We start from the raw sequence: 13,035 nt of genomic DNA on the forward strand, positions 1-13,035 counted from the left end.
GAGTTTGCCAAAGTCTCCCGTCAGATCAATGCCCAGATATGATAGACTGGTATCTGTCCATACAAAGTGAAAGGTACTTTTAAGTTGTTGTATCTCCCCCGGAGAGAACCCCACCGGAAGAGCGACCGATTTCGAGACATTGATCTTGAGGCCGGAGACTCCCGCAAAATTGGACAAGGTCTGTAGGAGATTTGGCAGGGAAATGTGGGGATTAGTTAGGAACAAGAGGACATCGTCTGCGTACATACAGAATTTGTAGGAAGAGGAGCCTTTGGTGTAACCCGATATATCTTGGTTGTTAAGTATCGCAATAGCTAGGGGTTCTAGGGCAAGGGCAAAAATTAGTGGGGAGAGAGGGCATCCTTGCCTAGTGCCCCTCCCTATGGAAAAGAAATCGGAACTACAGCCCGGTATTTTGATACGAGTTTTGGGGTTTACATAAAGGGCTCGGAACCCATGTAAAAATTCATCCCGAAAACCCATGCGTTGCAGAAGGATGCATAGATAGCTCCAGGAGACGCTATCAAACGCCTTGTGTATGTCTAGGCTGAGTAGAAAGAGTTTACGGGAATTCATATTGGAGTCTTGTATAATGTTAGAGGCTAGCCTAATGTTATCCGTTATGAATCTATGGGGTATAAATCCTGATTGGAAGGGTGAGATAAGAGGGGATATTATAGATGCCAACCTGTCTGCTAGGATTCTACTGAAAATTTTTACATCGTTATTCATGACCGAAATCGGTCTAAATTTTTGGGGAAGTAAATGATTTTTATTAGGTTTGGGGATCAGGGACATATTTGCCAGCAGCATTTCATCTGGGAAATTACCTCCTTGTAGGACCCAATTGAACAGTTGTACTAAACCAGGGGAAAGAAGGTTAGCAAATTTTTTGTAGTATATGGCCGAAAAGCCTATCTTGAGGGATTTGATAACATTAAGAACCTCTGAGGGTGTGATAGGAGCACTGAGTTTCTCTATTTGAGTGGGTGAGAGAATGGGTATAGGAATGTCCTGAAGCCAAGTATCTTCTACCAAAGTAGGAGGATTTTGGACAGGAGCTAATAGGGAGGAATAAAATTGTTCAAAAATTCGAAGCACCTCTTTGGGATGGGAAGTGGGCAGACCCGTCTCTGAGGTAAGTTTATACACATGTGTGGGACGGGAGGTCTGATTGAGCTTTCTTGCAAATAAGGTTGATGCGGTGTTGTTATGCAGTAAAAATTTGGCTCTGGACCATCTTAGGGCTTTTTCAATCTTGGAGGACAGGAGGGAGTCTAATTCAAGGCGCTTTTGGTCTATCAATTTTCTGGTCGACTCCAGGCCCAAAATGTTAGTGTTTTTGTAAATGCGGTCTAGTTCAGTTGTAAGGTTCAAATTTTTTTCTCTGTGCATCTTGTTGTGGGATGAGGCGATGCTGATTAGTTTACCCCTCAGAACTGCCTTATGGGCAGTCCATAAAATGGAAGGTGGAGTATCAGGGAGAACATTAAGAGAAAAGTATTCCTCAATAGACTTAGCTGTCTCAGATTCTGCCACTAGATCCGAGAGCAAAACCTCGTTCAGTCTCCATGTATGTGGTGTGGGAGCCAATCCAATAAAGTTTGTTGTAAAGGAGGTTACGTGATGGTCAGAGCAAACACAGGGGTGGATCGTGGCATCAGTGGAGTTTGCTAATATGATGGGGGTAGTGTAAATGTAATCTAACCTGGCGTAACTGTTATGAGGGTGCGAGTAAAAGGTGAATTCCTTAAGCCCCATATTGTGTGTTCTCCAGGTGTTAACCAGCTGGTGGTCCAAAAGGCCTTGGGTTAGAGACCTGGGGAAGGCTTTGGAGGCGTTTGTGGAGGAGGATCTATCAAGTGAAGGGTTAGCTACTAAGTTGAAATCACCCCCTATTATGATATGGGGAGAGTTTAAGGAGACCAATTTATCAAAAAAGGATTTAGAAAAGGATGCGGGTGCGTCATTAGGGGCGTATACACTGGCAATTGTAATTTCTCTGTTGTGTAACACACCTTTGATAATGACAAACCTGCTATCCTTATCTTTAAAGCATTGTTTTACCTCCATAGGGAGGGAAGCATGTAAGAATATGGCGGCACCCCGGCTTTTGGCTGAATAAAGGGAGTAAAACGATTGAGGGAAGTTCCTATGAAAGAATTTAGGGTGTGAGGAATGGGAAAAGTGTGTCTCCTGCAGCAGAAGAATCTTGGCACCTATATGATCATACAGATCAAAGGTCTTACTTCTCTTTATGGGGGAATTAAATCCCTTCACATTATGTGAAATGCATGTAATTACCATAATTGGTCATAACTACTCTATCGTATGTGAGAGGGTACAAAGCTAACCATGCAAGGAAATAAGTCTGTATTTGCAAACTAAGGCATACTAGTCCCAGCAGGGGTTTCACCATTATCCCACACAACACATTGTAAATACAGTATCTATTCTTCTTGTAAAAGGTATTATCAAGAATGGACATGTGAATCTCACATGTAGGACATATGGTGAAAAAAGTTACCAGGCTGTGAACTGACTGACCAAGGAAAAAAGAAAAACTGTAAACGAGTATACTACAAAAAAGGAAAAAAACAACGTAGAGAACCAGAAAAGGACATGAAGTTCAACATCCAAACTGGATCAGGTAGAGAAAAAAGTAAAACAGAGCTTTACCTGATAAAAAATACAGTCACAAGCGAGACAACTAGGTCTCGTACCCAGCCACACTGCAAAAACCCACTGGTGGGGTTGCAGAGCGAGAAACCTGTAGGGCTAACTGACAAAAGGAAAACCAGTTCAAGTAATAAAATGTAAAAAGGAGATGCAACGCCCAAAAAAAAAAAAAAAAAAGGAATGAGAAAAAACTTTTGCTGGGTGGGGTGGACATGACATGGCTCCGAGGGACAGCCACTCTTAGTAAGGTTAGAGAAAGTTAAGTGCAGAGCGTCTCAAGGAACTAATGAGTGATAGTCAGCGACACTTTCAGCGTGGTTGCATGGCGAGGTCCTCTCCAACATCATAGCGGATCCTTCTTCTATCCTTCCTGTGTGACGGGGTTTGCCAGATGGGGGCCGGGCGGGGTGTCGGTGGAGAGCGACGAATTGCAGCTGCATCTAGGAGACCGAGTTTCAGCAGAATTTCTTGACCCTCTTGTAGGGAGGTAGCTGAGAAGGTGGTGCCATTATGATGAACCAGCAGCCTAAATGGAAATCCCCATCTGTAACGGATATGTGCAGATTGAAGTGCAGAGGTGATTTCCTTCAGGCCTCTTCTCCTGTCCAAGGTGGCAGGGGAGATATCCGGGTAGATCTGGATAGGATGGTCATCAAGTGTTATCAGTTGTTTATTACGGGCAGCTCTCAGGATTTCCTCCTTAGTGAGAAAGTCTTTCATGCAGAGGACCACGTCCCTGGGGGGTTTGTCATCTGGTGGTTTCGGACGAAGTGCCCTGTGGAGTCATAGTCTGGAAGGAGTGATTTGAATAATCGGATTACGGTCGGAATTAAGTCTGTCTCTGTCTCAGGAATGCCTCTTAGACGTAAATTATTTCGTATATTTCTATTGTCGAGATCTTCGACTTGTGCTTGAATAGCTGTTAGGGCTAAGGCTAGAGATTCATGTTCACGACTGAGGTCATTATAAGCCAAGGCAAGTTTGTCATGTTTAGTTTCAAGGAGCTCAGTACGTGAGCCTAAGGCCGCTATTTCCTGTGACAGGGTGTGGGATGTTTTGTGCAGCTCCGTTTGAAATTTGGTAGCTAGTCTAGTGTACATGGCCTCCAGACTAACATCCAGATCCGCCTTAGAAAGGGTGGTGTGGTACTCACCCGCATTGCTTGCGGACGGAGAGGGACTCGACCGTGACGGAGGAGCCGGAGCAGGAGACTCCCCTTTCCCAGCCGCACCATCTTGAGGCATGCTGAAACGTTCCCGCGTGCGGAGGAGATAGTGGGTCAGGGTGTTTTGAGAGGATCCTCGGGATTTCCTTCTCCTCGACGGCATGCACCGAGTGTTTGTGGCTTGAGGGGTGCAAAAATTGATGTGCGATGTGCTGTTTATAGCTCTCAGGAAGCCTCTATAGTCCCGGGTGGAGCGGAGCTACAGAGTCAGGCGTCCATCTTCCTCCCCAGAAAGGTTTTCTGGGGACCGAACCAAGTTCCGGGCCTTCCGCAGTGCATGTCAACTTCACTTTGCCCTACAGCCATGGACTTTTTCTTTAGAGGCTACTAAAGTGGGATTTGTTATATCCCTCCTACAAGGAGAACCTCAGACTTGGGCCCACTGCTTGCTTGAAGCTGACTTTGTACAGATCCAGTCCTTGCCTTCCTTCTCTGAAGCCATGGCCCAACTGTACGAGGATCCTCAGCGGACTGCCACAGCAGAGTCAGCTCTGTTCGCGCTCCAGCAAGGCCGCAGAGCAGCCGAGGACTATGTCACAGACTTTCGACGCTGGAGCGCGGACACTCAATGGAACAATGCAGCTTTACGCCATCAGTTCCGCATGGGTTTATCTGAGAGCCTGAAGGATGAACTTGCTCGGGTTGGTATGCCTGATACCCTTGAGGAGCTTATCGCCTTAACGATCCAGATTGACCGACGCCTCCGTGAACGCCGGTCTGAACGTTCCTCCCAGAAAACACGCCCCATGTGGATGACCACAAAAGTTCTGGCTCCTGCTTCCCGATACTTACCTCCCGCCTGCTCAAACCCGGCCACCCCAATACCTGATGCTCGTGAACCAATGCGTTCCACTCTGTCTCCAGAAGAATGGGCATGCCGACGCCAGCTAAACCTTTGCCTTTATTGTGGTGGAGCAGGCCACTATGTAAACAACTGCCCGGCCAAGATCCGTAAGTGTTTCTCTTCTACCCCAGCCAGTTTATCTGCTTTGACCGCCAATGTAACTCAACTTGCTCTCCCTCTCTCGTTACAGCTCCAGGGAAGGACAATACAAGTCAATGCCATCATTGACTCCGGGGCATGTAGCTGCTTTATTGACTCTGCCTTTGCCACTCAACAAGATCTTCCCCTGAAAAACAAAACACATAAACTTTCAGTTTTTCTGGCGGTTTGGGTCCCACATAAGATTTGGACAAGTCTCTGAAGCAACCCTCCCTCTGCCTGTCATCAGTTTGTGCCAGCATAAAGAAATCTTAACCTTGGACGTTATCTCCTCTCCATTGTTTCCGATCATTCTGGGCATGCCCTGGCTCCAGGCCCATAACCCCCACATCAACTGGACCACCGGTGAAGTCAAGTTTCTGTCACCCTACTGTCAAAGACATTGCTTACCTGAACCCTCCAAATCTGCTGCCATTTTACTTTGTATGGACATTGATCAGGATCTACTCAAAACCATTCTGGAGGCCTACCGGGAGTTTGCGGATGTGTTCAGAAAGAAGGGAGCAGACTCCTTGCCACCCCATCGTCCCTATGATTGCCCAATTGAGTTGCTTCCTGGGGCCGAGATTCCTTTCGGCGCATTTTCCCATTATCTGAAAAAGAGCAAGAAGTGCTTAAGCTGTACATCGATGAAAACCTCGAAAAAGGATTTATTCGACCTTCTACCTCTCCAGCTGGTGCCGGAATATTTTTCGTCTCCAAGAAAGATCAGACTCTTCGTCCATGTGTGGACTATCGGGAGCTAAACAAAGTCACGGTTAAGAACTGCTACCCATTGCATTTGATACCTGAACTGTTTCAGAAGTTGAGATCTGCCACCATCTTCACCAAGCTGGATTTAAGAGGAGCCTACAATCTGGTCCGCATCCGGGCCGGGGATGAGTGGAAGACGGCTTTCCGGACCCGCTTCGGGCACTATGAGTATTTAGTCATGCCCTTTGGCCTATGTAATGCTCCTGCCACATTCCAGCATCTGATCAACGATGTATTCAGAGACTTCCTGGACATCTTTGTAATCGTTAATCTGGATGACATTTTCTCTAGGTCACTTAGTCAACATCAGGAACATGTTCGCAGAGTCTTGGGTCATCTTCGTTTGCATGGGCTGTACGCTAAAGCACAGAAGTGCAAATTTGAATAAAAGGACATTCAGTTTTTGGGGTTAGTGATCTCCCCAACTGGCATCAAGATGGAACCTCAGAAGGTGTCTGCCGTACTAGATTGGCCAGTTCCCCTGGACAAGAAGGGTGTGCAGCGCTTCATCGGGTTCGCAAATTTTTACAGGAAATTCATTAAGGGGTTTTCCGCCATCATCTCACCTATCATGCAACTAACCAAGCAGAACTGTCATTTTCACTGGAGCCCGGAGGCTCAGGAGGCCTTTGAAAAGTTAAAAAGGCGCTTCACTTCAGCTCCGATCCTCAGTCATCCTGACCCATCTTTACCCTTTATCCTAGAGGTTGATGCTTCCGAAGTGGCCGTGGGAGCAGTCATCTCTTCCCTCGCTCGGCTCTGTGCTTCTTGCAGCTGCACCACTTGCATGTGGATAACAAATGGTGCTGATCTGATCCCAGAATCCACCAACCTCTGCAGAGACAGCTCGGGACATCCAGGAGATGAGTGTGCTCTGATGATCCTTCCAATCCCGAGTCTCCCTTCTGATGCTGCAGCGGGCGGATCGGTTGGATCAGCTCGAAGTTGGCGGTGCACGCTAACAGGACCCGGATACTAACATTCCATCTGTCCCCACAGAGGGTTATATCTGCAGGCCCGTATGACCTCGCCATAGAGGAGGTCCAACGAATGGGGTAAGGGCACATCCATCACTCCTCTCCTGCAATCAATGGTGGTTTGGAAGCATTTTTGCATCTTTTCACTTCTCTGCCTCTGATGTGATACACCGAAGGAACGTCTCCCTTTCTCCTTTTTCACGTGGCTTCATGAACTGAATGTGGTGTTCTTTAAAGGATTGAATGATCAATCGTACCTTCAGAACTTTCACTTCTTTTTTACTTTTATATATATATTTTTTTCACTTTTATTTTTCATTGAGACATGATGTAACGCACTTGTTTGCTATTTATTGTTTTTGTATTTTTATGCTGGGTTTCAAGCATATTGTGGCTCTAGATATCACCTCTAGGAGCTTCTGTATTGTATCACTTCACTATATTTTGCTAGCGCACAAATTTTAATTTAGATGATTTTTACTTTATGGATATTTGAAGTATTTTGTTGCAGCTGCATCTTTGAATTTAAGTCATTTCTTTTATTTTGTTTTGCTCATTAGCGCAAGTTTTTTCCACCATTTCCCAACGGCAGGGCAACAAGGACCTGATGCATCCCGTGGGATTCTTTTCTCGAAAACTCTCGCTGGCTGAATGGAATTACGACGTGGGTGATCGGGAACTACTCGCTATCAAGACAGCATTGGAGGAGTGGAGGTATCTGTTAGAGGGCGTAGTCCATCCTGTACTAATATATACCGATCACAAAAACTTAGAGTATTTAAGATCTGCCAAATGACTGAAACCTCGACAAGCTCGATGGGCCTTATTCTTTACACGTTTCTGTTTCCACATCACATACTGGCCAGGAACCAAGAACATAAAACCAGACGCGCTATCGCGCATGTTCGATAACCCTAAAGACTTTTCTGTACCAGACACCATTCTGCCTGCAAACAACTTCTTACTTCTTCAGACAGATCTCCTGTCTCTGATCAGAGAGGCATTCCCAGAACCTTCAAGTCTCCAAGGATTCACCTTAACACCCCGAGATGGATTATTGTGGAGAGGAAGTCAAATATTTGTTCCAGAGAATGTTTAAGTCAAGGTGCTGACTCTACCTCACGACCATCCACTTGCAGGACATTTTGGGGTTCGTAAAACTCTTGAACTTGTGCAACGCACGTTCTGGTGGCCTAATCTGAAGGAGTTTTGCAGGAAGTATGTCAGCTCTTGCCCTGTTTGTATCCAGAATAAAACCTCAAGGAACTGAGCCTGGGGACTGTTGAGGCCCTTGCCAGTACCAGATAGACCCTGGAGGATGATAGCAATGGACTTTATAGTCGAACTACCATGCTCTGAGGGATGTACAGCGATCTTTGTGGTCGTCGACCACCTGTCTAAGAAGGCCCATTTCGTACCCTTAAAGGGGACACCTTCTGCTGTAGAGATGGCCCGTGTGTTCATCAAGGAGATTGTCAGGCTGCATGGAGTTCCTGCAAATATAGTGTCTGATAGGGGGGTGCAGTTTACTTCACGCTTCTGGAAGGCCCTGTGTGAGATCCTGAAGATTGAACTAGCCCTGTCATCAGCATATCATCCCCAAACTAATGGGCAAACGGAAAGGACAAATCAGACTTTGGAGCAGTACATTTAGGTGTTTTACATCTTTTGTATAAGATGATTGGGTATCCCTACTGCCCCTAGCGGAATTCGCTTATAACAATGCCAGCCACTCTGCTACTGGTCAGTCTCCCTTCTTTGCCAATTATGGTTTTCACTTATCCTTTTTACCTGATTTTCTTCCAGAATCCTCAGTTCCAGCGGTCCAGGACACATTGCAGTTTCTCAGCCACAATAACCAGATATTACAGGAAGCGGTATCCAAGGCACAAGCAGACAGTAAAAGGAGCTTCGATCAAAAAAGAAGAGGGGATCTAAACCTTTAGCTGGGCGATAAAGTATGGCTGTCTACCAATAATATTAAATTGACTTGTCCTTCCAAGAAGTTTGCTCCTAAGTTTATTGGGCATTTCCCTGTGAAAAGGAAGATTAATGAAGTATCCTATGAACTGTGTTTACCTGATTCACTTAAAATTCACCCTGTATTTCATGTGTCACTGCTAAAGCCTGCCGTTCCTGATCCTTTTCCTGATAGGGGTACCAGGGTCCCCGAACCTGTCTTGGTGGACGAAAATGAGGAGTATGAGATGGAGGCTATCCTTGATTGCAGGAAAAGACTGGGGCAAGTACAGTTTTTCATAAAATGGAGGGGGTATGGTCCAGAAAATAATTCATGGGAACCTGACAGCAATATTCACACTAAACGTTTGATTCATGCTTATTTTTCTGCTCACCCTGAAAAAAAAGAGTTACCTGGGCATCCGGAGGCTGCCCGTTGGGAGGGGGCAATGTCAGGGACGTGCTGGTGCCCGTTGGGCGAACATGCGCGTGCGCACGCAGGGCTTGTCCAGAGCGTTGCGGTTGAATTCTCCACGCTCCCACGCCCATGCGCACGCCCATGCGCACTAGCGCTGTTTGGCGCCAAGGGCTCTTTAAAAAAGTGTCAGTTTCACAGTGGGTTACCGTCCTTTCTGGTCATATCAGTCAGGGGCTTGACCAGAGACAAAAAGTTACAAATAAACTTCCGATAATAGTTTGCAAAGCCCAAGAAATGCTGCAGAGGATGTAAACCCATGGGTTGGGGCCACTGTAGAACTGCCAAAAGTTTCTCTGGATCCATCGAAAACCCAGCAGTGGATATGACATAACCCAGGAATTTAACCTGTTTACGATGGAACTTGCACTTCTTCAGTTTACAATAGAGATTGTTCTCTCTTAGTTTCTGAAGCACACGACAGACATCTGTGTGGTGGCTCTCCAGGGACTTGGAAAATATGAGAATATCATCGAGAAAAACCACCATACATAACTACAACAAATCTCGGAGGACATTGTTAATAAATTCCTGGAAAACTGCCAGGGCGTTACAAAGGCCAAAAGGCATTACCAGGTACTCATAATGGCCTGTTCCTGGTATTAAATGACGTTTTTCACTCGTCACCCTTCTTAATCCTCACGAGATTGTATGCCCCTCTCAAATCAAGCTTTGTGAAAATCGTTGCTCCCTTGAAGTAGGTCAAATAATTCTGTAATCAATGGAATTGGATAGGAATTCTTAATCGTGAAATTATTGAGACCCCTATAATCAATACAAGGTCTGAGTTTACCACTCTTCTTCTTCACAAAGAAGAAACCAGCACCAGCAGGAGACGAGGATTTGCGGATGAAACCTTGAGAAAGTGCGTCTGCAACATACTCCTCCATGGCCTCCAAGACCGACAAAGGGTAAACCCGGCCACCAGGGGGTGAAACACCAGGTAGAAGGTCAATTCTGCAATTATACGGCCGGTGTGGAGGCAAACTACCAGCTTGAACTTTGTCAAAGACATCGCTAAAATTGCGGTACTCCTCCAGTAGGGAGGAGAGTGAAGAGGTGCACAGGACCTTGGCTACCTTCTACGAAGCATGTCTCACTGCATTGTGGTGACCAGGAGAGAACCTCAGCACAGATCCAATCAAAAGAGGAATTGTTCCTCTGTAACCAAGGATAACCAATAACCAGCAGAAACTTAGGGGAGTAAATAACTTGGAATTGGATTATCTCTTGGTGAAGCACCCCTATGGTCATAGACAATGAAACCGTCTCATGAGTCACATGAGCAGGCTGTAGAGGTCTCCCATCAAGAGCCTCAATGGCAAGTGGAGTGTCATGCAGCTGCAACAGAATTGAGTGCTTCAATACAAAGGCAGCATCAATGAACAAGTCTGCAGCCCCAAGTCGATTAGAGCCTATATCTCGACGGATGACTCAGCCCAAGAAAGGGTGACCAAAACCAGGGGCTTATCCTTCTGGATAACTGGGGATGAAACAACATCACCTCAGGTCTGTCCATGACAGGACCTCAAGGTTTGGGCGTTCCCTGGAGGGGTAGGACAAGACTTCAAAAAGTGACCTTCCTGGCCACAATAGAGGCACAATCTCTCCCTCCTCCTAAAGGTTCTCACATCCGCAGAGAGACGCATGAAACCCAAGTGCAAGGGTTCATCTTCACTGACAGACTCGGTGCTAGGAGGCATGGGAGGTGAGGGAGGCACAGGTGGGACTGCAAAGCTCAGAGACAAACATACAGGAGGCTTCCGCAAGCGCTCCTTAAAAGAAAGTATTTCTCTGAGTCTGGAGTCAATGAGGATGGCAAACGTGATCAACTTCTCCATCTCAGTGGGTATATCTAGGGCTGCTATCTCATCCTTGATTGTATCCGAGAGACCATGAGAAAAAGCAGCCACGAGGGCCTCATTGTTCCATGCAACCTCTGCTGCCAGAGTATGGAATTCAATGGCATAGTCCGAAACAGTTCTCGTACTTGGCAGCAGAAGCGGAGCATGTGGGAACGTCAAATACCCTTTTAAACTAAGCCACAAACTCAGGGTAGCTCAAGACAAGTTTTTGCGTCTCTCATAGAGGGTTTGCCCAGGCCAAGGCTCTCTCAGAAAGCAAAGATATCATGAAACCTACTTTGCTTTTGTCCGTGGGAAATGCCTAGGGCATCATCTCAAAGTATATCTCAACCTGGTTGAGAAACCCTCTGCTTTGGACTGTATCACCCCCAAATCGCTGGGGAAGCAGAGCAGAACCAGACATACCTCTTATAGAGGTAATACTCAAGGTGGGTACCTGCACAAAGACTGAAGAAGCAGCAGGGTCAGCCTGCAACATAGTTAAACTAAGTTATATGTGATGACTGCACTTAGGACAGTGAGTAGGTCTGCTGCCTCCCCTAATAGAGCTCCCCTAGGAGTTCTCCAGACAGGATACAGACAATAAATTGGGGTGGATGGCGCTCCCTACAGGTGGTTATATCGGGCGTGGACAGGTAAATTATGGGAAGGAGGGAAAGGGGGAGCCAGAGTGCTAACCCAACAGTGAGTATACCCCACCTATATTCAAAATATATAATCCCACCTCCAAGAAAAGTTACCAGTGTTGCAATGCCTGGGTTCAATAATCTAATAAAGGTGTTATGTAACTTTATACAGTCCCAGCTACAATTAAATCACCATATATAACCAACTTAAATAAGCCGCTTAAAGAACCACGCTGTGTGGACAAGCTAAAAAGTCCATAAACATTATATAGAAGCAAAAATCACATATAAGTGTGCATGTAACAGTCCATAAGCTGTGCATTAAGTGTTCTTCAAGAACTGTGACAAAAGTTTTCAAATGGTGACTTGAGTGCTCGCAGTGTCCTTGGTGACTTTGTGCTCCCCCTCAAGGGTCCCCACTCACCAGATCCACTCACCCCAAAGGGGCAATACGCATGTAGATGTAACTGCTGCAATCTCTTCATCAGCTCGATAGAATTCCAGGGATGATCCTCTGTCTGCAGGTAAATTAGGGCCTGATTGTACTGAGTCCCTCATGAAGGGAAAAAAAGGAAGGATGGACTTCCATAGTGTAGTAAGATAATTGAAATTTATTAAAAAACATTATTCAGATAAAAATTATATATAAATAAATATATAAAAGCAACAAGTCCAGCAGCAGAAAACTTCAGGTAAGTACTCCAATCCTATGGTATGTGGTTGGATAGAGTAGGCTCTTACATAAAGTCGAGCATTAGGACAGACAGCAATCAAATAATGACGGATGGAGACACTGCGTTCCACCAGTCCGTAACCAGGAAATGACGTAGCGTGCGTGATTTATATGTGATTTTTGCTTCTATATAATGTTTATGGACTTTTCAGCTTGTCTGCACAGCGCGGTTCTTTAAGCGGCTTATTTAAGTTGGTTATATATGGTGATTTATTTATATCTGTGGTAATAATTTATCATTTGAAATTTTATTGGTATCAGATCTCTATTTCTGATATTTGGAGGTAATACTACCAGCTAACCACTAGGAGCATCACCATAAAGCTATTACGCATATTGCACCTTATCAAACACTGATTATTTGACACCGATCACGTTTACACATCACTATGAGAGGCTGAACATTTTGGAAAGCCTATTAGCCACTTTATGGCACATTTTATGTTTCTACATCACTAATTTTTTATTTTTATCCTAATGGAGTTTAATTGTAGCTGGGACTGTATAAAGTTACATAACACCTTTATTAGATTATTGAACCCAGGCATTGCAACACTGGTAACTTTTCTTGGAGGTGGAGTTATATATTTTGAATATAGGTGGGGTATACTCACTGTTGGGTTAGCACTCTGGCTCCCCCTTTCCCTCCCTCCCATAATTTACCTGTCCACGCCCGACATAACCACCTGTAGGGAGCGCCATCCACCCCAATTCAGCCTGCAACATAGGTTGTACACAGT

This window comes from Aquarana catesbeiana, linkage group LG03 (genome assembly GCF_042186555.1).
Source record: "Aquarana catesbeiana isolate 2022-GZ linkage group LG03, ASM4218655v1, whole genome shotgun sequence".
NCBI lineage: Eukaryota > Metazoa > Chordata > Amphibia > Anura > Ranidae > Aquarana > Aquarana catesbeiana.